This window comes from Aedes albopictus, chromosome 1 (assembly GCF_035046485.1).
Source record: "Aedes albopictus strain Foshan chromosome 1, AalbF5, whole genome shotgun sequence".
NCBI lineage: Eukaryota > Metazoa > Arthropoda > Insecta > Diptera > Culicidae > Aedes > Aedes albopictus.
Genome location: NC_085136.1, coordinates 308,732,644 through 308,756,496, shown reverse-complemented (window position 1 = coordinate 308,756,496; position 23,853 = coordinate 308,732,644). Strand labels below are relative to the sequence as shown.

Sequence of the window (23,853 nt, the reverse complement as noted above, 5' to 3'; positions counted from 1 at the left end):
TCTCCGAGAGCTTGGAAGCTTCTCTCCGAGAGCTTGGAAGCTTCTCTCCGAGAGCTTGGAAGCTTCTCTCCGAGAGCTTGGAAGCTTCTCTCCGAGAGCTTGGAAGCTTCTCTCCGAGAGCTTGGAAGCTTCTCTCCGAGAGCTTGGAAGCTTCTCTCCGAGAGCTTGGAAGCTTCTCTCCGAGAGCTTGGAAGCTTCTCTCCGAGAGCTTGGAAGCTTCTCTCCGAGAGCTTGGAAGCTTCTCTCCGAGAGCTTGGAAGCTTCTCTCCGAGAGCTTGGAAGCTTCTCTCCGAGAGCTTGGAAGCTTCTCTCCGAGAGCTTGGAAGCTTCTCTCCGAGAGCTTGGAAGCTTCTCTCCGAGAGCTTGGATGCTTCTCTCCGAGAGCTTGAAAGCTTCTCTCCGAGAGCTTGGAAGCTTCTCTCCGAGAGCTTGGAAGCTTCTCTCCGAGAGCTTGGAAGCTTCTCTCCGAGAGCTTGGAAGCTTCTCTCCGAGAGCTTGGAAGCTTCTCTCCGAGAGCTTGGAAGCTTCTCTCCGAGAGCTTGGAAGCTTCTCTCCGAGAGCTTGGAAGCTTCTCTCCGAGAGCTTGGAAGCTTCTCTCCGAGAGCTTGGAAGCTTCTCTCCGAGAGCTTGGAAGCTTCTCTCCGAGAGCTTGGAAGCTTCTCTCCGAGAGCTTGGAAGCTTCTCTCCGAGAGCTTGGAAGCTTCTCTCCGAGAGCTTGGAAGCTTCTCTCCGAGAGCTTGGAAGCTTCTCTCCGAGAGCTTGGAAGCTTCTCTCCGAGAGCTTGGAAGCTTCTCTCCGAGAGCTTGGAAGCTTCTCTCCGAGAGCTTGGAAGCTTCTCTCCGAGAGCTTGGAAGCTTCTCTCCGAGAGCTTGGAAGCTTCTCTCCGAGAGCATGGAAGCTTCTCTCCGAGAGCATGGAAGCTTCTCTCCGAGAGCATGGAAGCTTCTCTCCGAGAGCATGGAAGCTTCTCTCCGAGAGCTTGGAAGCTTCTCTCCGAGAGCTTGGAAGCTTCTCTCCGAGAGCTTGGAAGCTTCTCTCCGAGAGCTTGGAAGCTTCTCTCCGAGAGCTTGGAAGCTTCTCTCCGAGAGCTTGGAAGCTTCTCTCCGAGAGCTTGGAAGCTTCTCTCCTGGAAGCTTGGAAGCTTCTCTCCTGGAAGCTTGGGAGCTTCCCTCCTGGAAGCTTGGAAGCTTCTCTCCTGGAAGCTTGGGAGCTTCCCTCCTGGAAGCTTGGAAGCTTCTCTCCGAGAGTTTGGAAGCTTCTCTCCGAGAGCTTGGAAGCTTCTCTACGGAAGCTTTGAAGCATCTCTCCGAGAGCATTCATACTGGAAGTAGCAGTCGAATAAAACGGTGAGCTCGTTCCATTAACTTTAGAACTTCCTTATCTTTAAAATACACAGTATTTTTATTAAAACCTAACTGTTTTCCACGTTCAAAACATGAAGCATAATTTTCTGTCTCCACCTACATACACGTCCATAAACCACAATGACCTCAAGCTGCAGTCGGGACTTCCGTTCAGTATGGACCGGCCCGACATCGAACTGTGACAAACTGCTCCAAACCACAAACGCACAACATCGACGATTGATCGAACACATCTTTAACTTGGTAGGAAGCGGGAGGTCTGTCTGGACAAGCTCTGTCAACGACGGGCCATCGCCGTCGCCGCCACCAAACACAAGCCTGGTAGGAAGCAGGATGGCACGTCGAACATGTTTTGCATAAAATTTGTGCCTCCACTCGGGTCGCGGCGTTGCATATAACAGCATCGTGTGCAAACAATCGATTCGCCACAGCCAACGTTTGGAGAAACTGCACATTGATACAGACGATGATGAAGACATTCCAGTCGGCGTGCAGACCGATCGAACGAACCGAACGATCGGGTGGAGAGCTGGGTTTGTGTGAATTATGGGTTGTCTTTAATAATTAAGTGCTGGAATTAAGCCATTCCGAGGAAATGGCTCTGTCTGCTGGAGAGACGGCACAGTGGTTTCACATGGATGGAGTTTTGGGGTTGAAAATTGTCGAAAAAAAAGGAATTGTTGATGGGTAGAAGTGGGATTCGAACCCGTGACACCTCTGTATGCTAGAACTGCGCTTCTGCCAATTAGACCATTGAGTCACTTCGCAACTCAACAGGCCAAAGGTTTCGAAAAAAAAATGTCTATCCCAATCCAAAACTAAGAGTTGCTCAGTCATCAAGTTCTGTTGGTTGAAGCGGTTTCCAACAACGTTGTTGTCGTCATCGATACGCCTCATTTCGACAAAGCTCGAGAGATGTGATGGGACAGAAATTAGAAATTGATGAACATCACCATTATCATTGTTACGGAGAGCTGTACTGCATAACCAAACTGACTGGCGGACGGACAGCAGTTCTGTAGCTCAGATGCATACGATATGCTGCTAAATTCGAACAACACGTGCATTGATTTCAATTATGATTTGAGGTTTAGAGGAATTCAATCGGTTGTGTAGCAGAATGGGATGAGAATATGCTTTGAAATGCTAAAAATAGCAGTATTTAAATTTTATCAAGTCACGCTGGGAACTATTAATAGTTCCCAGCGTGACTTGATAAAATTTAAATACTGCTATTTGATCTTGTCCGACGTTTCGGTCCCTTTGGGGACCTTCCTCAGGGATTCAATTTTCACATTTTTTTTCAGTCAGTTTTCTTCTGTTTCTGCCTAATGGAAACTGAAGTCCCTTCAATTTTTAACTCGATCCAGTTTCAATATAGAATCCGTCTTGCCCATCTAAACAATACCGAGAGTAACATCCTGTAAACCGTTTATCTATCCTAGTCTAGTAAATTACAGCCCCATTAATCAATAAACCACAAAACGAACATGACAGCCATTCGAACAACAGCGGCAGCAACACCACCGGTGCAACCACTAAGTACACGTGTCGTACGCACTCCAGCTGTGTTGTACCTATAACTCAATTTCCAAACTACCCCCACTCACTCAAACAGGGAACCGGGACCGAACTAACCAACAACGCAACGCCCGCGGTGAAATAATTTATAGCCAATAGCAGCGCCGCCAAAGCTACATTAGCTAATGGTCGGGATGGCATCACTTCCCTCCTTCTTGTGCCACGCGTTTGCTCGCTCGCTTGCTTCCAATATAGCTCAAATTTCCGATGTCAAAAATAGAAAAGCTAAAAACTAAAAAAAAAAAACGATCCTATACCTTGCCTCAATGACGGTAAACTTCATCACACGCGGATGCTGTTCACTGGAATGCAGCATTTTTTTTGTTTTTTATTAGTTTTACTGCCTGAATGGTGCATAACTGTGCAGCGTTTCCCCTACACGGTAAAATTGATTGGCACACTTGAGTGTCCTCCAGAAATTATGCTGGAAATTTTTCAAGACATTCTTCAGCAGATTCTTTCCAAAATTCCTCTAGGGTTTTCCTTTAGAATTTCAGACATTTCAGTCATTCTCGATTGCAGGATTTTGTTTCCGAAATTTTCCATAGAAAGAACATTTTGGCAGGATTTCATCCCAAGTTACATTTTGATGGCCAATAAGTCTTGTAGTGGTTTTTAAAACCGTCATAAAACCTAACCTCTTTTATTTTGGTTTTATGATGGTTCCATGAACCTTTTATAGTCTGCTTGCTTGACTTTAATATGTTACCAGGGCTAGAATGACTGCAGCAAAGATTCCTCCAAGTATCCCTTAAGAATGCATTCCAGTCCAAGTGTTTCATTGGAAATTTCTCCAGGGATTCTTCCAGAGATTCTTGCAGGAATTTCTCCAGGAATTTTTCTTAGGTCTTCTTCAAGATTTTTTTTTTAGGAAATTTCTCAGAAAAAAAACCATTGTAAAACTTTTGACGAAGAGTTTTTTCAGAAATTCCTACAGAAATTCCTCCTAGGATTCTTTCTGGGTTTCTTTAGAAAATTCCTTCAAGAATTTCTCCATGTATTTCTTTCAAATATTTGTGGGCTTCGTGGCCGTGCGGCTAGAGGCGTCAATTATCTAGGCGTTTCGTAAGCCTCGGAGTGTGGGTTCGATTCCCGCTCCAGTCGAGGAATACTTTTCGTAAACGGAAAAATCTCCACTGGGCCACTGGGTGTTATGTGTGTTGTCCGTTGTCATATGTTAGCGCTCGTTCAGTCTCTTCAACCTCTGGTTGTAGATGGTGTAGTGTCTTTAAAAGATGGAGGAATTGCTCTAGAATTTTTTTTAAATTTCTTTAGGAATTTTTCTGGAAATTTCTCAGAAACCCATCAGTAGATTCTTTAAGATATTCCTCTAGGATTTTCCTTTGGAAAATCAGACATTTCTTCAGTTGCTCTATCAAAAATTATCAAAAATGCACAAGAGGTTCCTTCAAGTATAACTCCATAAAATCAGAGCGTCTCTCAGGCATTTATTTAAAAACCCCTAAAGAGGTTTTTTTGGAACTTTCTCCAAAAGTAACCCTTTAATGATTGCTTGGCATTTATCAAGACCTTTTTTTCAGGATTTCCTTTAAAGATTTCTCCAAGTATCCTTTGAGAATACATATCTGTTCTTGTATTTCTTTGGAAATTTCTCCCAAGATTAGTCCAGAGATTCTTGCAGGATTTTCTCCAGGAGTTCTCCTGAGGTCTTCTTCAGAATTTTTCCATGAAATTTCTCAAAATATTCGCCGTGTAACTTTATTTAAGGAGTTTTTTTTTCAGAAATTCCTCCTAGGATTCTTTCTGGCTTTCTTAAGGAAATTCCATCAAAAATTTCTTCGAGTATTTCTTCAAATATTTTTTAAGAAATTGCTCCAGAGTTTTTCTTTGGATTTTCTCCAGGAAATTTTCTCGAAATTTCACAAGAAATTCTCAAGAAAATTATTTCAGAAATTCACTAAACGGTTTGTCTTTAGAAATTCTGACACCTTCTGGGTAGCTCTTTGAAAATTTTTCCAAAATTTCCTTCAGGTAGAACTCCATATAAGCAGGGATTCTCTCTGACATTTATTTAGAAACGCCCCAAGAAAGTTCTTTTGTTGCAACTTTTTTCAGAAATTCCTGATAGTATTCCTCCAATAATTGCTTAGAATTTATCAAGTACTTTTTTCAGGGTTTCTTTCAGATAATTTTCCACTGATGCTTCAGGAGCTTCTCCAAAGATTCTTCCATTGAATCCTAGAAAAGTAACTCTATTCCTCAAAGTTTTTCCAGGAACTTTTCAAGAAATTCTTTCACAAGCACCTGCAAAGAGGTTCCCTATTTCTTCAAAGCATTCTTCCAAAGTTTCCTTCAAAATTTGAATTTTCTAATGGTTCTCTAAAACAAATCCTCCAGGTCTTTTTTCTCGATTCTGCAGGCTTTCCCTTAGAAATGTTGTGTGTTTATCTCTTCGGTAAACGTGAAAGATTTTTTTTTTCAATTCTTCCATAGATATCTCTTCCGCGAGTTTTATTCAAGGATTCCTTCAGAAATTACTCCAAGGATCCTCCAGAAACTTATTGAAGGATTTCTTAAAAAAACTGCATCAGAACCTTTGTCTGCCATTGCTGCAGAGTTTTCCACAGATTTTTTTTTTGAGTTTTTTCTACGGAATCCCACTGTTGGATTGTAGCATGCCTCACTCACTATAGGTGAACATATTATTTTGACAGTTAGTGTAGACACCATTAGAAAGAAGTATTCGGGTAACACCCTTTCTCATGAACGCCATCCAGGATAGCTATAAGAGCGAAGAAAGGCTTCAGTAAGTCTGGAGCCACGATATGTGTAGTATTGCGTTTTATTTGTAAATTGTATCGTAAAATCCAGTAAATATATGTGGAAATATATGTTTGTTTTAAATTATAAATGTGCATTGTGAGCCTTTGGATCGGAAGTGAGGAAATTACATGGTCAGACATGGTCAACCCAATCGGATAGAAAACCCTATGGCCCCAAGCGATGTTGGGAAACCCCACCCCTTCAACCTACATACAGTCCACTAAAACTTGTATCGGCCACTTCCCAACACCCATTAAAGATTTCCTCACGAATCTCTCCAGAAATTTCTCAAGCTTTGTTTTCATGGAACAATAAACTGCACACTACGCCAGCGAGTTGTTCCCAATATGATGCATTAGACAGATTAAGGAGTTTTTTCACTTATTCTTCCAGGAATTCTTTCAGGGATAACTTCCGGAAATTGCTGCAGAAAATTTGTTCAGGAATCTCCTCAGAAAATGTTGAAAAAAATCTCCTGAGAATCTTCGAAAGTATCATCAGAAGCTTGTTATGTAATTCCTTCAGATAATCATCCATGGATTTCCTCAGAAGAATCCTCCTTCAGAGATTCTTTCAAGAATATTCTTCCAACTATTTCTGTGCAATTTCTGTAAGAACTTCTTAAAAAAAGCTGTAGGAATATCTAAAACAATTCTAGCTGGAATCTCTGTATGAACTCTAGGATATTCTTCTGACGGAACTAAAGCAGCAATTCCTAACGAGTTCTTAGAGGTAGCATTGGAAGAGTTTTCTAATGAAATTCCGTACGGTTTTTGAAAAAAAATGGAGGAGTTTCTGAAAAACTCCATGAAAAAACTTTTGAAGAAACCCCTGCCTGAAATTCTTGAAGAAATCCCAAAAATTCTGGAGAAGTCTCTGGTCTGGAGATATTCTTGAAAGAATCCCAGAACGAATTTCAGAAAGAAATCCGAGCAGGAATTTCCAAAAGAATTCCAGAAGGAATTTCTGAAAAAAAATCTTCAGTAGAATCCCTGTGGAATCTCGGGAAATAATCTTGCATGAATCTCTGGAGGAATATTTAAGAAATCCCTAGGAAAGTCTCGAATGAATTCCTTGATGAAATTCTTTGATAAATGACTGGAAAACTTCTCAAGAAATCGTTTGAAGAATTCATAAAAAAATCTCGAAGAATTTAAAAAAAAATCTGGAGAAATATTTTAATAAAATTTCTGGAGGATTTTCCAATGCTAGAGAAACCTGTGGACATATTTCCGGAGAAGAAGCAGATTAGCTTCTGCAAAAAATCCTAGAAAAATAAATGACTAGCAAAATACATATAACAATATCTGTAGGCAACCCTTAAGGAAACGTTGTATGATCTTCTGCTGTCATCGCTGGAAGTTTTCTTACCCGAATCACTGAATGTAATTGTGTAAGAATCTCTCGAGGGATTTCTGGAGGATTTTCTGGATGAATGCCTGAAGAAATTCCAGCCGGGGCCCGTGGCGTAGTTGGTCACACGTTCGCTTCATATGCGGATGGTCATGGGTTTGATTCCCAGCCCCGGCACTTGCAATTTTTCGTCAGTTGCTTTTCCCCCGAGAGCAAATGACACTGACCCTCTTCTGAGCCCCATGGCTCAAACGAACCCGGATACCAGGACATCGGCGAACTGCTACTCATAATGGACCCCCAATCGGACTGGAAAGGAACAACGCCCATTCATTATCATCCTTGTGCTCATCATTCTACTAGGTATAAAGTAGAAAAAGTGAAAGCAGCAGAAAGGCAAAGTTCGATAAAGTAGAATAGAATCTAGGCGCTGTACAAAAATGTAAGTGCAGCTGTCAATTGAAATTGCTCACGTAGTGCCCCAGTGGACAATAGAGCTGTAAATTAGGTTAAGTGATTAAGAATAAAAAAAAAAAAAGAAATTTCACAACAAAACTCTGATGTTGTGTCCGAGTCTCTAAAGGAATCTTTCGAAGATTTCCTGAACCACCGGAAGAATTTATCGAAAAGTCTTTGAAAGAGTTTCTGAAGATATCCTTGTAGAAATTTCTAAAGAATTTTCTAAACGAATCCTGAAGGGTTCGTCAGGGAGTTTCAGAATAAAACCCATAGAAATCTAGCACAAAGGATTCTTAGAAACATTTCTGAAGAAATTTTTGAGGAATTATCTGAAGCCCTGGAGGAATTGCTTGAAGAATCCCTGGAAGAATTTTTGAAGAAATCACTGGAGGGGCTTAAGAATAACCTTTTCGCAGGTTTCCCGATTGAGCTCCTGGAGAAAATATCTCACGGTTTCACCCCAAATTCCTTCCATAGCTCCATCAGTTTCTGCTGAGATTCCCAGGAAGTTCTTCATGGGATTCTTGCAGGAATTTATTTAGGATTCCAACAAAAGATCCCTCTTGAATTCTTCTAGGGACCACTTCAAAGATTCCTGAACAGGTGTCATCAATGATTCTCCCAGGAAGCCTCGTCGAGGTTTCCCCAAAGATTCCTTACGGGATGTCTCACAAAATACCTTCTGAAATTCCACCAGAAGTTTCTTCTCGCATTCCTCCAGGGGTTCCTTCCATTGCTCCTTCTGGAGATTTCTTTTGGGACTGGAATGATTCCAACCTGTCTTCCGGTATTGCACCAGGAATTCCTTTCGGGATTCCTAGAGGGACTCCTTCCAAAATTCCTTTCGGAATTCCACCAGGACTCCCCCAGGAATTCCATGCGAGGTTTTCCTTGGAGTTCCTTGTTTGATTTCTTCAGGAACTCTTTCGGAAATTGATCTGGGAGAGAAATCCAGAAATCCTCCAGGAATTCCTTTGAGGTTCCTTCGGAAACTCCTGCCAGGATTTTTTTTTCAGAAAATACTTCCGGTTCACCTACCAAGATTTCTGTGTGAATTCTTCCGGGAGCTCTTTCCAGGATTACTGATACAATAACCATTTCTGGGTTTTCTTCATGAACTACCTGGATACTCACTAGAAATCTTCAGGGACTTCCTCCGGGAACTCCATGCGGGATTCTATCAGGAACTGGTTCCTGGATTCCTCTAGGATTTTTTTTCGGGATATTATTGGTAACGGGATTCCTCTGGGTAGATGGTTCTTCCGAGATTCCTTCAAGAACTCATTCCAGGATTCCCTCAGAAGTTCTTTCCAATATCCTGGGATTCCCACGGAAACTCCTTTCTGTGAAGAATTAGCATAAGTTAAAATTCATGAACAAAAATAAACAAAAAAAAGGAAACTCCTTTCCTGCAGATCCTTCTAGAATTCCTCCAGATGTTAGTTCTTTTTTTTTTCAGATGATCCCAAGAGTGTTCTAAGAAATTTCTTCAGGAGCTTCCGTAACCACCATTGCCAATGTCAGCATACAAAAGCTTATATGTATCGCATGTGCATATTCCTGACCAGTTTTAATAAGTGGAGTGCAAGATTCAACCGTCACTTAGATGTCAACGAGGAAAAAATCTTGAATTTAACCTTTATTCATTGTCAAAATTGCAAATGTGTGTTGAAAACTACAGTGGCGCTTATATCGACTATGTGTATTTGGGCAGTATGGGGAGAATCACGGAAGGAATTCTCGAAGGATTCCCGGAACTCCTGGAAAAATTCCGGAAGGAATCCCTTGAAACACAAGAAGAAACCTCAGAAGTCATTATGGCAAGATTATAAGGAAGTTAAGCCTCTGCGTCCAACAAGTTGAACTTTTCAGAAATCTTAGAATAAACTACTGAACGAGTCCTAGTGGGAACTCTGAAAGAACACAAAAACAATCTCAGATGGAGCTTCTAGAGGAATCACAGAAGAACCATCTAGCAGAATTCTGGAATAAATTTCTAGAGAAATCACGCAAGGTATTCCAGGAGTTATCCCAGGAAGAATTCTTGGAAGACTTCAGCAATGAATTTCTAGAGATACAGCGAAAGAAATTTCTAAAGGAATGCCGAACTCCTGGTGGAATCTCAGAAGGTATTCCTTAAGCAATCCGGAACAAATCTGTGGAAGAATCCCTGGTGTACTCTCTGGAGAAATCTTGTTCGAGCCCTGAAGGAATCTCAGGTGGAAACGCTTTAGGAATCGCTGAAGAAACTTCATAAATAATCCCAGATGGGGCTTCTGAAGTGATTACAAATAAACCTCTGGAAAAATCTTGTAACGAACTGCAGAACTGCAGAAAAAACTTCTCGAAGTACTTTATGGAAAATGCGCGAAAGAAGTGCACCCGGACTCCTGTGGACTTCGAGAAAAATCTCCTGGAGCAGGGCCACCAGCAAAATGTTTTAAAATTATAGACATCTTTATAAAAATCGAGTGTGAACACCTAATCAAAATCCACAACCGTCATGTCACTTGATATATTTAATAGACTGCAATCAATAACATGTACAATTGCATGATTTTTAAATGTAATTTAAGGAAACGGTTATTTTAAAAACTACTCAATTTTCACTAAATTGGTTATAACACAGAACATTTGGTTGTCCGATTCAAACTTAGAACAACAAATACTTAGAAAATACAGAATACAAAACAGAAAATTTGTTTTGTTTTTAAGACGATCTTAGCATTTATTGTGAAATTACAATTGACTGAAGACAATAATATGTAAAACAGCATACATCATTATTTCAAAGATCAATAGAATATTCTTAAAGTTTTGTGTGGCAAAAACATTTGTTGTCCGATTAGATCCATTATTTCGGAAACCTTGAGAGCATCTCTTCCAAAATGTTTTGAACATTTCTTCGAAAATTCCTGTTCTTTAGTAATTACTTTGGAAATTTGCAATTTATTAGCTAATTACTTAGGGAATTGTCACAGGTTAGCTTTACGAGACTTGATTGGCGATAGGATTTTGAGAATTTCTTTCTCAAGTTTTTTTTTTGAATTTTCTTCAAAAAATCTTTGGCACATTCTTTCAAAATTTCTTCAAAAATGTATTTGGAAATTGCTAGGACAATTCCTTTACAAGTATTTACTTTTTTTTAGCAATTTTATCAGCAAATACTTCGACATTTGTTACAAAAATTGTTCGCAAATCAAAATTTTCGCCAATTTTTCATAATTTTCAATTATTATTTTTTCCAATTGGTTTGATTCTATTTTTGAAATTCACTCAGCAATCTTTTAGGTAATACTTTTGAGAATTCCGTCGCCTATGATTTCAGTAATAAATTCGGCAATGATTTTGATTTTTTTTTGCGTAAATTTGAAATTTACTTAGTAATACTTTTAGGCGAATTCCGTTACATACGCAATTTTCAAAATTATTGGGTCAATTCCTTCTGCAATTCCTACAAATTCTTCTCACAATTTGTTTGTGATTTTTTTGAGAAACGCTTTTGAACATTTTTGTGGCAGTTTCTTTGAGAATGTCCTTGCAGCCAAATATTTTTAGGATTTTATCGGCAATTTCTTTGAAAAATAATTCAACCACACTTTCAACACGCTTTTGGCAGCTTCTTTGGAAATTCATTCTCCTATTTCCTTTAAAATGCTTTCAGACATGCCTTTAGCTATGTCTTTAGGTAGATCATCAGCAATTCCTGTAGATTATTTTTCCCTTGTAAAAACCGTTCGTAAACAACTTTTGAATTCCTATACATCCCTTTTAAGAATCCTTTTCAAAATTCCTTCAGCATATTTTTTGAGAAATGTTTTAGAAATTTGTAATTTGTTGGATAATTTTTTTGGTTATTCCTGCGGCAATTTCATTGGGATTGAACTCAGTAACTCCTTTGTAAGTTTAAGAGACTATGACTTTGGGAATTTCTTTGGCATTTCCTCTGGATCCCCTTTGGATTTTTTTCTGGAAATGTTTTCAAAGAATCTTGCGGCACATCCTTTAAAAAAATGTTCAGTAGTTTCTACTTGGACAATTGCTTAAGGAGTAAACTTGGCATTTCTTTGAGAATAGAATACATCAGTGATGCTTTTGGACATTTCTGCAGCAGTTTCTTTGAGAATGTCCTCGGTAATTTCTTTGGAACTATAACTATAACAATAAAAATTTCATTTTCTTTGAAAATTTCTGAAATAAATGTCTTTGAGATTTTATTTCGGGAATTTCGTTGAAAAATTCTTCGGATTTTTTTTTTTGGGAATGTTTTGGCAATTCCTTTGGAAGTCGCTTGGGAAATTTAGATTTAGGTTTTCAGAAATGCCTCTTGCATTTTTCTTTGAGGAGGCCATCAGCAATTCCTTAAAGTCTGTATCCGCAATATCTGGGACACAGAAGTACAGCTGTAGCTCTGTAATGAATCGGTAAAATTGGCCAAATAATTGACTGAGAACTCTTTGGTGCATGTTTATTATGTGTGCCAAATTTTATATAAATCGATGCATTACTTTTAATTGTGGATGAAAAACAAACAGACATGGTTTTAAGCATTTTATACAATTATGACCAATTTTCATTCGCATAATAGATGGTTGTTTTGCGTTACAGTTCTTAGTTCGGTGATGATAATTATGAAATCTCGTTAGCAGTTATGATACTTATAAAGACACTTTCCTGCAAAATTGCATCAACTTTGATCAATTGGTTTGCAAATTACTGGTGTTGATAGGGGTGAATCTTAGTGAAAATTTTTCGTGTTTTTCATGTTAAATATTTGCCTATTCATAACTTTTGAATCTCTCTGCCAATTTCCATGAAATTTTCACAGAAGGTAGTTGATTATGTGTATATTATGCCTGCAAAATTTGATCATTATTGGTGTAGTACTTTCAAAAGTACAATCGAAACAATAAATGTTGCTGACTAATTGCTGTCTGAGGGGCTAAAATCACGTTCAGTCCCAATACATGTTTCGACTATAAAATTGTCAAAAGCGCATCGACTTTTTTGAAATTTTGCCTATGCAACAAATGTAGATTGAGAGATTTGTGTTCAAAATTTCAGCTATTTCTTTTGCCAAATTCAAAAGTTACAGCGCTGACTAGCAAAACTAGGGACTGTACAAAATTCAATGGCGCACAATCTACTCTTTCATTGCTACAACAAAAAGAACTGCGCCGACTCAACTGAAATTTTGTAGGTGAAATGAACACATCTGAAGATGTTATTTGGACAAATTTGAGCAATTTTAATGTATCTATTGCAGAGTTTCAGCTGTATTTCTGTGTCCCGATTATTGCGGATACAGGCTTTAGGAATATCTCTGGTATTGCCTTTGAAATACCTTTGGGAAATAACTTTTGAATTCCGCAAGGTTTCTTCCGGGAATCATTTCCCAAATTCCTTCAGCATATTCTTTAGGAGGTCCTCTGGAAATTTATTTGTGAATGCTCGCGGAAATTTTTATTTAGTTTTTTTGGCAAATTTATTGGAATCTTTTTCAGATTTTCCTTTCGTAATTCCACCAGCAACTCTCATAGGTTTTCCTTTAGCAATATCTTCAGAAAATTTCTTCGGCAACTTCTATGGAAACTTCATTAACAATTGAATTGTGAATTTCTCAGGCAGTTTTTCAGACATTTCTTCGATTTTTTGTTCTGTACTAGATCCTATAGATTTTTTTTTTGAAAATTGATATAGCAATTGGCTTTTTAAGCGATGTTGAGATAATTCCATATTCTGAATCTGCATGCCAAACTGAGCCGAAATCCAAATTTTCATTAATTTTGGAGCCCGGTAACCTATTTAAAAATCAATTTGAAGTTTGTATGGGAGCGATTTGTCGGATCACCCCTCGTCGGATTTTGTACTGGGCGGAGCTGTCAAGCAGTTGCCCAGCTGTCAAAAGGTGATTTGAATAAATCTTTTTGAAATTGATTTTAGGTATCAAAACAAAGTTCTAAAAATCTGAAAAAAATCATAGAGGCTTAGAAAAAGGTGCTCTTTCGTTTAAAAATATAAAATCATTGAATTTTTCTTAACTTAAAAACCCAATTCAGATTTCAGATTCCTGTGGCTATTTTTTTTTTTTTGAAATCGCAATTGTGAATGCATTCTAAAAAAAATGTTTTAAGTTCCGTAAACAATTTTATTTGAAAATTTCTGAATTTTCAAGAGAATTATTGTATGAGGGATACCCAAAGGAATGACTGAATGAATTCCGAAGAAACAGTCAAAAGAATTCCCAAAGATTATTGCGAAAGAATTGTAAAAGAATTCCTAGCAAGATTGCCTTACCAATTCCCAAATAGATGACGGATAGGATGGCTAGATAGTTATCAAACGAAAAATATTCCTCAAATGAGTACCGCCAGTTTAGCGTGCCACGTTGACAATGCCGGTAGTCAACCCCACTAGAGCTAGAAAATTCGATTGCATCGATTGCGCCACCCGCGCCGCCATTCGCCAGAATGCAGGCAACAAAAATAACTCGGAACACCACCACCATCATCAGGGGTTGATCGGCGGCATCAATATGGATGATGCGCTTCTGGGTGGTGGTGGCACTGCACTGCCTAGCTGCCGGTAGAGTTTGAAGCAGGAATCTATTGTTTTCTGTGTGGCGGCGCACCTGCAAATTGAATTTCTAATCCGAGTGGTTTGGACTCAAACCAACTTTGCAGAAAATGGCTTCTATGCATGGCGTATAGGTACATACAATATAGGAGCGGCTGCAGCAGCAGCACCATAACCTGTTATGACGATAAGAGGATGCTCGGCTGGATGCCACCACCTTCGCAATCGAACAATTCAAGTTAATTGAAATAATCCTTTTTGTCGGATTATTAAGACTGAAAAAATAGCATTTGCTAGAAGAATGCCAATTACTTTTTCTAAAACTTGTGTGAGAAGCTTTAAGAGCTTCAGTGAGAAGCTTCCCAAGCTTCTGTGAGAAGCTTCCCAAGCTTCTGTGAGAAGCTTCCAAAGCTTCTGTAAGAAGTTTCTTAAGCTTCTGTAAGCAGCTCCCAAGCTTCGGTAAGAAACTTCCTAAGCTTCGGTGAAAAGCTTCCCAAGCTTTTGTGAGAAGCTTGTTCTGTGAGAAGCTTTCCAAGCTTCTGTGAGAAGCTTCCCAAGCTTCTGTGAGAAGCTTCCCAAGCTTCTGTGAGAAGCTTCCAAAGCTTCTGTAAGAAGTTTCTTAAGCTTCTGTAAGCAGCTCCCAAGCTTCGGTAAGAAACTTCCTAAGCTTCGGTGAAAAGCTTCCCAAGCTTTTGTGAGAAGCTTGTTCTGTGAGAAGCTTTCCAAGCTTCTGTGAGAAGCTTCCCAAGCTTCTGTGAGAAGCTTCCCAAGCTTCTGTGAGAAGCTTTCCAAGTTTCCGTGAGAAGCTTCCCAAGTTTCTGTGAGAAGCTTCCCAAGCTTTGGTGAGAAGCTTCCCAAGCTACTATGAGAAGCTTTTCAAGCTTCGGTGAGAAGACTTTCAACCTTTTGTGAGAAGCTTCCCAAGCTTCTGAAGCTTTCACAGTTTTGATGCTTCCTAAACTTAAAAGACAATTTTCTCTGCCTTCGCAGATTGTAGGACTAGTAGCACTCCATTTTCCGAAAGAACGTTTTCTGTACAGTTGTTAATGAAAAAAATCTATACATCATCGTCAAACGAATCGATTTGGCACTAATAAACCCCTTCTTGAAAACACCCCATTGAATTATCGGCATTTAGAAAATCGAAAGGAAAAATCTCTTACAGAAAGCCCTCCTTGCTCGCTCGCTCGAAGACAGCACAACCAACTTGAAAGCAAACCCCGCCGACTAAACGACGTGATTGATGTTATCAACGCAAACAACAAACACACTCGGTGCTCGGAGGATCTTCTCCGGGAATTGAAATTCGCTTTGTGTTCTTCCCGCCAATTCCTTGCGCTTCCGCATCACCGCACTGGCATTGCCAACTGGGTCTGGGTGCGGTGGGAGTTTATCCAGCCATCTATCTCTGGGCGTTCGTCCATGTCCGTCGCCGCCGCCGCCGACGAAGCAAGAAATCCTTTTATCTCGGTGAATCCCTCGCTCCCGCGTCTTGCTTCTCGTGATACGACAACCAGGCTTGCATTTAGGCAGGGAGGAGGCTGAGGCTGAGTATTGTTCTGCTGAACTTTCTCCGGTTTGCCTGCAGCTGGCGAAGAGTTAGACATCTGCAACACACGTGTGTATCACCACACGTCGTCGTTGCTTTGTACCAATTCTCGACTTGGTTTGTTTGGGGAAGTTGAGGTAAAGTGAATTTTTCTGAATGAGCGCATCAGTCTTAGAAGCTTGATAAATTTCTCACAAAAGTTGGCGGAAGTTTGGAAATCATCTGACAGAAGTTTGAGAAGCTTCTCACATAAGCTTGAAGAACTTCTCACAGAAACTTGAAAAGCTTCTCACAGAAGCTTGAAAAGCTTCTCACAGAAGCTTGAAAAGCTTCTTCCAGAAGCTTGAAAAGCTTCTCACAGAAGCTTGAAAAGCTTCTCACAGAAGCTTCAAAAGCTTCTCACAGAAGCTTGAAAAGCTTCTCACAGAAGCTTGAAAAGCTTCTCACAGAAGCATGAAAAGCTTCTCACAGAAGCTTGAAAAGCTTCTCACAGAAGCTTGAAAAGCTTCTCACAGAAGCTTGAAAAGCTTCTCACAGAAGCTTGGGCAGCTTCTCCCAGAAGCTTGAAAAGCTTCTCACAGAAGCTTGAGAAGCTTCTCACAGAAGTTTGAGAAGCTTCTCACAGAAGCTTGAAAAGCTTCTCACAGAAGCTTGAAAAGCTTCTCACAGAAGCTTGAGAAGCTTCTCATAGAAGCTTGAGAAGCTTCTTACAAAAGCTTGAGAAACTTCTCACAGAAGATTGAGAGGCTTCTCAAAGAACCTAGAAAAGCTTCTCACAGAAGCTTGAGAAGCTTCTCACAGAAACTTGAGAAGCTTCTCACAGAAACTTGAGAAGCTTCTCACAGAAACTTGAGAAGCTTCTCACAGAAACTTGAGAAGCTTCTCACAGAAGCTTGAGCAGCTTCTCACAGAAGCTTGAGCAGCTTCTCACAGAAGCTTGAGCAGCTTCTCACAGAAGCTTGTGAAGCTTCTTACGGAAGCTTGAGAAGCTTCTCACAGAAGCTTGAGAAGCTTCTCACAGAAGCTTGAGAAGCTTCTCACAGAAGCTTGAGAAGCTTCTCACAGAAGCTTCAGATGCTTCTCACAGAAGCTTGAGAAGCTTCTCACAGAAGCTTGAGAAGCTTCTCACAGAAGTTTGAGAAGCTTCTCACAGAAGCTTGAGAAGCTTCTCACAGGAGCTTGAGAAACTTCTCACAGAAGCTTGAGAAGCTTCTCACAGGAGCTTGAGAAACTTCTCACAGAAGCTTGAGAAGCTTCTCACAGAAGCTTGAGTAGTTTCTCACAGAAGCTTTAACACCTTCTCATAGAAACTTGAGAAGCTTCTCACAGAAGCTTGAGAAGCTTCTCACAGAAGCTTTAGAAATTTCTAACAGATGCTTCTCATAGAAGCTTCTCACAGAAGCTTCAGAAGCTTAAGAAGCTCTAACAGAAGCTTAAGAAGCTTTTAACAGAAGCTTCAGAAGCTTCTAACCGAAGCTTCAGAAGTTTCTCACAGAAGCTTGAGAAGCTTCTTACAAAAGCTTGAGAAACTTCTCACAGAGGCTCGAGAGGCTTCTCAAAGAACCTTGAAAAGCTTCTCACAGAAGCTTGAGAAGCTTCTCATAGAAGCTTGAAAAGCTTCTCACAGAAGCTTGATAAGCTTACCACAGAAGCTTGAGAAGCTTCTTACAGAAGCTTGAGAAACTTCTCACAGAAGCTTGAGCAGTTTATCACCGAAGCTTGAGCAACTTCTCACAGAGTAAAGTGCAAAAGTAAACAGTTAGCGTGTACACGGTTGAGTGGCGCATTTTCCCCCGTTATCTTCTACATCTGTTATCTGCCCGGAAAGAACCGAAACAAAATGATAGGCGGAACTCGCAGCTCGTAGCAGCTTTTTGTTGTTCTCCAGTGAGGCGTGAAAATCGTCATCATCCACTTTCATAGGAACAGTTTCAAGAGCTTCAAAGTAGGTACTTTCTCGTGCGTGCGTGAGCGTTAACGCGTGAGTACCTTTGTACGTGTGAGAAATAGCACTCGACTTTATAATTTACTTTCGTCAAATCTTCAACGACGACGATGTGTGACAAAAGGATGACGTTTTTCAAGCAAGCATAGTTTCACATTTCTCGGTAGCAATTCTGGGTGGAAATTCAGCGGTAAAACACCCCTTTCACGCGGTAACCCCCGCCGTGGTAGATGAACTACGACACATCCGACGGCCATCAAGCGGAAGTGCTTTTCAGTGTTCGGTGGCGCTCTCTCGTCACTCTTGTTTGGTTGTGCTGGTTAGTACAGACACACAGTTCTAGTTTTCAGCACAGTGGCACACTTTTTGTGCTACTCCACTCCAGCCCTGGAGCACTAATTTTGCCATCGTTCATTTCGGGGTTTCCCCATTCTGGGTCAACGGGATATCGTTCGCAAATGTTTGCTTTAATTAACTCAGTTCAGGGCTCGGTGAATGGAATAATTGTCGTCCTTCAAAATGTGGACATGTGGGTGGTCCCCTTCATCGTGAATGAAACTTTTCAGGAACAATTGATGGAAATTCGAATGAAAAACGAAAAGCTTGAGGTGTTTCTCACGGAAACAAGATAGGTTTCTCACAGAAGCTGAAATGACTTCTCACAAGAGCTAGAGGAATTTCTCACAAAAGCTTGGGAAGCTTCTCACAAAATCTTAAAAAGCTTCTCACAGAAGCTTGAGAAACTTCTCACATAAGATTGAAATGATTCTCACAGGAGCTTGATAAGCATCTCACATGTGATTGTAAAGCTTCTCACGGAAACATGAGAAGCTTCTCACAGAAGCTGGAGAAGCTTCCTATAAAAGCTTGACAAGCCTCTCGCAGAAGCTTGAGAAGCTTCTCAAAGAAGCTTGAGAAGCTTCTTACAGAAGCTTGAGAAGCTTCTTACAGAAGCTCGAGAAGCTTCTCGCAGAAGCTTGAGAAGCTTCTCACGGAAACTTCAGAAGCTTCTCACAGAAGCTTGGAAAGTTTCTCATCAAAGCGTGAGAAGCTTCTCACAGAAGCTTAAGCAGCTTCTCACAGAAGCTTGAGAAGTTTCTCACAGGAACTTGGGAAGCATATCACAGTAGCTTGAGTAGCTTCTCACGGAAGCTTGAGAAGCTTCTCACAGAAGCATGAGAAGCTTCTCACGGAAGCATGAGAAGCTTCTCACAGAAGCATGAGAAGCTTCTTACAGAAGCATGAGAAGCTTCTCACAGAAGCTTCTTACAAAAGCTTGAGAAGCTTCTCACGGAAGTTTTTTCACGGAAGAGTAGGTAGTATCTCACTTGGATGTAGAAAAGATTACCTGCATACAAAAAGTGATGTGTATACTATTTCACATTTCCATCACCATTCTAAATGTAGCACAGTTCTAGTTCTAGTTCTAGTTTTCAATGCGCATAATGTTCCCTTCCACGTCAATTGACACTCAACAATTCAGCTACACATATGCACACGATTGAGCACAGGAAATTCCAACCCTTCACCCGTTCGAGTTATGCAACAACGTCCAAACAGTTTTAAGCCTGATCGATTGGAAAACTGCAAATTTACGAACGAGCGAGCGAAGTGGGGCAAAAACAAGCGCCAAATAAAACACGGTGGTGCCTCGCCAACTATTGAAGACTGTCAACTGTGAGTGCGAGTGAATCGATGTCAAGGTTGTAGCAGTCAGGAGTTCTGTAAATAAATTTTGTAAATATAGTGTGTTAATAATGAAATGGAAATAGATTGTAAGAATACGCACTCCCCATTAATAAATTTGAAATGTATTTAGTCCCTTAGAGTAGGCAAACGAGCACTTAATGAGGTGCAAACGCTTCCTTGGGTCGAGGCCATTTGTTTTCTTGATAAGGTGGGAGAGAGAAGGCAGCACGGCTATCGTTCAAGTTATCCAACGTAGCTGTGTAGTCACGAAACTACACGAAGGGTTTCGGGAAATGACGCACTTCCGGGTGCGTCCGAGATACACTTCCCCTTATCTGAGGCGTGAAAGACTCGATCATTTCGTCCGTGATCGTCTACTGACTTAGAAGTCCCCGCGTTTGTTAGCTAGTGTTTCGTGAGCCAATTGTAGGTGCTGTTTAGTGTGGTGTTAAATGTAGTTGAATAATTAAATTTGTTTCGTTCCAAAAAGTAGGCCAAAGTGTGCGTAGGGAATTGTGTGCGATTAGTAGAACCTTAAGAAGCTCTAAACGAAGGTGAGAATTGTGCTCTAATGTGCTCGTAGTGCAAGTGCTCATGTCCATGTTCTGCCAGGTTGGCTTTTGTTTCAATCCCACAGTTCCTCGCACCCAAGCGCGACGACTTCTGCTCCCCAACGGACGAAGAATTCCCGGCAATCGCCGAACCGCCGGAAGCGGACGGATCCGTCTCCATATCTGTCCGGGAGGCCCGGGGACCTTCGAGTGGAAGAATTCCACATGCTGGTTCGTCCATTGTCCAGCACAGCCGCATCAACCGCCAAAACCGCCATCGCATTGGTAGGAGCAACCGCCATTGCGTACCTCAGCTCTGTGATTGCCACCGATTGATCAGCCAAGCCAGTGGGATCATCGACCCTAGCAGCAGGTCATCGACTGCTGCTCAGTAAGCCAACGACATCTCGGTGAGTCAAACCTTTTCTTTTTTTGAACGGAGTGCGGCGTCCGTTGAGGGCGCCGCGGAGGATTTTTTTGCCAGTCTTAGACTGAAGACCGAAAGGTAGCTGCAAAGCCAACAAACCCGCTTTTGAAGAGTCGGAACCCGTTGAACGACTTCTGCGGATCAACGTCTTGGCTCCGTGAGAAATGCGTGCGTGAAACGCCATCGTTCACCACCGCCAATCAGTTTCGGGGAATAGGAGCGCAGCCCATTACACTGCTGTTCTGCCTAGGAAAATGACGTCATTAGAACATTGAGAGCACTGAGCACAGATAGTCAGATAGGGAGGAGTTAGAATTCGCACACACGCTAGGAAGTAGTAGAGAGGAACGAACACACACTATGATACACCAAATTTGAATGTTGTACCCTACTGTTTCCAATAAACGTTAATTATATGTCGTTAGAATGATAAGCCAATAATAATCGTTTCGTTACAAATCAAAATAAATGTACAGTTCAGAGTTTCCTTCCTAGCTATTTGATATTTTAATTGCGTTTATCATCACATAACATGTTAGTAGCTTCGTTGTCCCGTCCTCCACGTCAGTGAGTTTGATTGGGTTGTTGAGTGTCTTCCAGGTCAGTGAGAAATCTAGTGATGAACGGAGAGAGTCTGCCGATGATGAGAACTTCTCACTAGTGAGATCTTGAGGGTACGGGTGGTCTCTCACCGTTCTCTGAGTGTCGTCGTGACTGTGTAGTTATGTTGCGATAATAGGGTGTTCCCGTTTGGACGTTTTAGTGCGTAGCCAGCTGGATCGATCCGTAAATCCTTTCAGGAATTTTCAAATGGACTCGCCCTTAGGGGGTCTCATCCGGGCAATATAATATCGGGCGCGTGGTCTCCCTTGTGGAGTGGCGCTTAAGCCACGCGTTTTATGCTGGATCGCCCAGCAGCGGCTACAAGGTCATCGTCGTCGACACCTGGTCATCGATTGGCACGTGTTCCGGGGCTTGGTTCCGCCGAGCACCGCACCGATGACCGACGGCCACTTCTGGTTTCCAATGGAAACACCTTCTGACGGAACATGAGGCTAATTCATCGCTTCTGAATTGAACTGTCAGGTCCGGTAGAATGAGAAAACTTTTACTTATTCCATTAGGCAAATTAATTTGTCGGGGTAGAGATGGAAGAGCAATCCCCTTAAGAGAGTTCCAACACTCTGGAAGTTGTCCGAAACTTCCTCTGGAAGTTGTCCGAAACTTCCTCTGGAAGTTGTCCAAAACTTCCTCTGGAAGTTGTCCGAAACTTCCTCTGGAAGTTGTCCGAAACTTCCTTTGGATATTATCCAAAACTTCCTCTGGTTGTTGTCCAAAACTTCCTCAGGAAGTTGTCCAAAACTTTATCTGGTTGTTGTCCAAAACTTCCTCTGGAAGTTGTCCAAAACTTCCTCTGGTTGTAGTCCAAAACTTCCTCTGGAAGTTGTCCAAAACTTCCTCTGGAAGTTGTCCAAAATTTCCTCTGGTTGTAGTCCAAAACATCCTCTGGAAGTTGTCCAAAACTTCCTCTGGAAGTTGTCCAAAACTTCCTCTGGAAATTGTCCAGAACTTTCTCTGGAAGTTGTCCGAAACTTCCTCTGGAAGTTGTCCAAAACTTCCTCTGGAAGTTGTCCAAACTTCCTCTTGAAGTTTTCCTAACTTCCTTTGGAAGTTGTCCGAAACTTCCTGTGGAAGTTGTCCGAAACTTCCTCTGGAAGTTGTCCGAAACTTCCTCTGGAAGTTGTCCGAAACTTCTTTTGGAAGTTGTCCAAAACTTCCTTTGGAAGTTGTCCGAAACTTCTTCTGGAAGTTGTCCGAAACTTCCTCTGGAAGTTGTCCGAAACTTCCTCTGGAAGTTGTCCGAAACTTCCTCTGGAAGTTGTCCGAAACTTCCTCTGGAAGTTGTCCGAAACTTCCTCTGGAAGTTGTCCGAAACTTCCTCTGGAAGTTGTCCGAAACTTCCTCTGGAAGTTGTCCGAAACTTCCTCTGGAAGTTGTCCGAAACTTCCTCTGGAAGTTGTCCGAAACTTCCTCTGGAAGTTGTCCGAAACTTCCTCTGGAAGTTGTCCGAAACTTGCTCTGGAAGTTGTCCGAAACTTCCTCTGGAAGTTGTCCGAAACTTCCTCTGCAAGTTGTCCGAAACTTCCTCTGGAAGTTGTCCGAAACTTCCTCTGGAAGTTGTCCGAAACTTCCTCTGGAAGTTGTCCGAAACTTCCTCTGGAAGTTGTCCGAAACTTCCTCTTGAAGTTGTCCGAAACTTCCTCTGGAAGTTGTCCAAAACTTCCTCTGGAAGTTGTCCAAAACTTCCTCTGGAAGTTGTCCACAGCTTCCTCTGGAAATTGTCCAAAACTTCCTCTGGAAGTTGTCCAAAACTTCCTCTGGAAGTTGTCCAAAACTTCCTCTGGAAGTTGTCCGAAATTTCCTCGGGAAGTTGTCCAAAACTTCCTCTGGAAGTTGTCCGAAACTCCCTCTGGAAGTTGTCCGAAGCTTCCTCTGGAAGTTGTCCGAAACTTCCTTTGGATATTATCCAAAACTTCCTCTGGTTGTTGTCCAAAACTTCCTCAGGAAGTTGTCCAAAACTTCCTCTGGTTGTTGTCCAAACCTTCCTCTGGAAGTTGTCCAAAACTTCCTCTGGAAGTTGTCCAAAATTTCCTCTGGTTGTTGTCCAAAACATCCTCTGGAAGTTGTCCAAAACTTCCTCTGGAAGTTGTCCAAAACTTCCTCTGGAAATTGTCCAAAACTTTCTCTGGAAGTTGTCCGAAACTTCCTCTGGAAGTTGTTCAAAACTTCCTCTGGAAGTTGTCCAAACTTCCTCTTGAAGTTTTCCTAACTTCCTTTGGAAGTTGTCCGAAACTTCCTGTGGAAGTTGTCCGAAACTTCCTCTGGAAGTTGTCCGAAACTTCCTCTGGAAGTTGTCCGAAACTTCTTTTGGAAGTTGTCCAAAACTTCCTTTGGAAGTTGTCCGAAACTTCCTCTGGAAGTTGTCCGAAACTTCCTCTGGAAGTTGTCCGAAACTTCCTCTGGAAGTTGTCCGAAACTTCCTCTGCAAGTTGCCCGAAACTTCCTCTGGAAGTTGTGCGAAACTTCCTCTGGAAGTTGTCCGAAACTTCCTCTGGAAGTTGTCCGAAACTTCCTCTGGAAGTTGTCCGAAACTACTTCTTGAAGATTCATGGAAAGAACTCAGTATTTTTCATCACTGATTTCCCAAGAACAATAAAACTACACGTCGACCCGCACTGGGACAGACCGGGGAAGAGGGCGGCGTAAACATTTTCAAATTCACGCCCCTGCACCTCTCTTTCTGGAGTTTCTCCAGAAACTCCACTCCATCACTGGGCAACTCTGGGCTGGTGCAATTGTTTCCGATTGACAGCAATTTGTTTGTTTGGGCAAAGTTTTCCATTTTCAAGAGCAGTCGTTTTTTTCTGTTCATTTCGAGCGAACGAACCTACAACGGATCGACAATGAGGGCGAGAATTACGGGAATGACGACGAGGACGACGACGACGAAGACTAGCTAGCTGACGGATTGTTTGTTCTAGAGGTTCTAGAGAGGATTTTCCTTTTTCGTTCCT

General features: G+C 41.4%; 1 protein-coding gene and 1 long non-coding RNA gene across 2 annotated transcripts in view; both read left to right on the top strand.

The window, feature by feature from the left end:
- The window catches only part of LOC109621728 (uncharacterized), a 634,920-nt gene that overhangs the window by 428,774 nt on the left and 182,293 nt on the right, over positions 1-23,853 (top strand). The window lies entirely within an intron of this gene.
- On the top strand, positions 19,428-21,202 carry LOC134287680 (uncharacterized). Its single transcript, XR_009997447.1, has 3 exons — positions 19,428-19,726; positions 19,791-19,854; positions 19,913-21,202. It is a non-coding gene; the product is annotated as an uncharacterized LOC134287680 (long non-coding RNA).